Here is a 2697-nt window from a genome sequence, read left to right on the forward strand (position 1 = left end):
GGAAAAAGTTAATAAAGAGAAATTTGTTGATTTTTGGTTAATAATAGGTATCTTTGTATTTTTGCATTGAAATAGAAGAGAAGTACATATTTTTTTTTGTATTTTTTTTATCATTTTATAAATTAAAATAACCTAGCTACAATAAAAATAAGCCCTACATTGATTTAAAATCAAAAGACCAAAAAGAAAAAAGATACATGACCAATATTAAAAGACTAAATTAGAATTTAAATAATAACACTAGATTAATTGAATTAACTAAAAATATAATTGTTTTAATTAAAAGCCAATGCGGGTGCATCATCTGTTGAATGGCCAAAACAGGGGTGTGTCAATAGCAGAGGGCTAAGCCCAATAAAAAAAAGAAAATAAAAAAAGAAATTAAGTAAACAGAATAATAATAAAGAAAAAACACGTTAAAAAACATATACCCTTGGATCAGACTAGCAAGCAGGATCAATGTTTGTTTTGGAATGTTGGATTATTTGATCATTAGGGGGTCAACTGATCAGGTAGATATGATTGAGGGTGCAAGATAATAATGATGGGAGGGTGTGTGTGGAATGGGGTCAAAGTATGACCATTAAAAGGCTCCCACATAGCCAAGTGGGTATGATCAAAGGCCGCACATGGAGGATATTTAAGTGAACTCTCTTCAGAGTTAACTTTATTTCACACTTTCCTTTATCTCTCTACCTCTCTTGTCTCCCTCTATTCTATCATCATCACTCCTACTTCTTTCTAGACCACCACCCTTCTGACCACCCTCTAAACCTCTCCGACCACCACACGCATCCCTGAACCACCGTCTAACTGACCGCCACCTTCATTGGTGTTCATCATATGATGAATACCCAACAAAAATCTTCAACCAAACATGAACCCTAGCCTTAGAAGCCAAAACTCTAAGAACCCTAAACCTAAACACATGAACCCTAACAAACCAATACCTTAAACATATCAAATTTGATGAACCCTAACCATCCATAAGAACCTTAATCCTACTTCAACGACTCAAACTCAGAAACAACCATGAAAGTTCATCATCCTAATGAACATTCATCTTAAACCTTCGCCCTCAAACCGTAATCCACCCAGAAACTAACCTAACCTACCTAAACCATAGATCAGTTCATCCTAAACCCAAATCCAACCCTTAAATCCTAAAACCAAACCAAACTTCTCAAACCCTAAAGGTCAACCCATTATTTTGTCTACCCTAAATTGAACCTAACTCTAACCCAAATCACTTCAAAACCAAAAAAATCCAAAAAAAGATAATTATAAACAACAAAACCCTTTCTCAAATAAACAAATACAATAACGATTCAAGCATGCAAAGCAACAACAAAATCTACAACAACGTATGGAAGAAGACCAATCTACGTGAGGGTCGCTTCCCCCGGTATGAAAAAAGGTAAAAGGTCTCTCCTTTAATTCTTATTCTTTCCTTTCTTTTTTGTTTAAATCCTTTCTGACTTTCCTTATTCTTCTGCTTTGGTTTTTGTCTATTGCGAGGTCTTGCTATGAAGTTTTGAGGCTTTAAGATTGATGCTGGAGATTTTAGGGTTTAGGATTGTTATTCTTCAATGTGAAGAACAACAACTTTTAGGTATATTATTTGTGAATTGTGAATGGTGTTTCTCTGTATCTTAGATTTATTTTTATAGTGATAATTCAGGTTTAGAATTTAAGTCAGATTGATTAGTTTTAGGAAAATTTAGTTGTTGATTTGTTAGTATTAGGTAGATTCAAATATTTGACTTTGTTGATATTTTGATTTGATTTGATCCACTTCTGCAATTTATTTCATGTGTTTTGGTCTTTTTTCTTTGGTTTTGGACTCTTATGCATTTGGACTCTTGGTCGTGTTTGGATTTGTTGACAGCTAACACGGCCCTAGGGATTGGACTTAATAAAATTAAAATAATAGTAATAATAATAATAGAAATAAAAGGAAATAAAATTCCTAAGTATTAAAAAAAGAAATAATAATAATGTAAAATAGCCTAATAATAATAATAATAATAATAATAATAATAATAATAATAATAGTAAATAAGTATTATGCTAATAACGAAAATTGAAAATAAAATTAGTAACCTTAATAGAAATAGAAAAAAACTACTAAAAAATAATAGTAATATTAATCATAAAAATAATAATCCTAATTAAAAAAAAATGATAGCAAAAATAGTAAAGCCACAACTATTAGTAACACATAAAAAATAAAATCCTAATCTGCTAATGACCTAAAGGTAACAAATAGAAACATAAACATAAATTTAAAAATGAACTATAATAAAATAAAAAGTTAAAAAGTACTCCTTTTACTCCTTAACTGTCATCGATGTGAGAATCAATGCTAAAACTCAACCTTCATTTGTAACACCCCAAATTCGATTAAATAATTTAATTTAATTATTTAGATTTTATTTGGTTAATTGGTGTTTTTAAATTATTGTTGTACGATTGTGGGGGTAAGTATCCTTGGAATAGAGGTATAGAGAGAGTAAAATGTTGGTTTAGTTGTTTAGAAGTTATTAGAATTTTAGTTAATTATTAGAATAAATAGTATTTTATTTGAATTAATTAAATAAATAGTAAAATGATAGAGTTGGGTCATTTCTAGGATTTTGAGTAATAAAACGGAGCAAAGAGTTAGGGAGTTGGGGCAGCGGTGTGAATTAAGAAAGT

At 30.2% G+C, this 2697-nt stretch overlaps 1 long non-coding RNA gene across 1 annotated transcript; it reads left to right on the forward strand.

Moving 5' to 3' along the window:
- The first annotated feature begins 672 nt into the window (after positions 1–672).
- Positions 673–1780, forward strand: LOC127115573 (uncharacterized). The gene is made up of 2 exons (XR_007800774.1): positions 673–1417; positions 1519–1780. It is a non-coding gene; the product is annotated as an uncharacterized LOC127115573 (long non-coding RNA).
- Positions 1781–2697: the final 917 nt, after the last annotated feature.

This window comes from Lathyrus oleraceus, chromosome 1 (genome assembly GCF_024323335.1).
Source record: "Lathyrus oleraceus cultivar Zhongwan6 chromosome 1, CAAS_Psat_ZW6_1.0, whole genome shotgun sequence".
Lineage (NCBI taxonomy): Eukaryota > Viridiplantae > Streptophyta > Magnoliopsida > Fabales > Fabaceae > Lathyrus > Lathyrus oleraceus.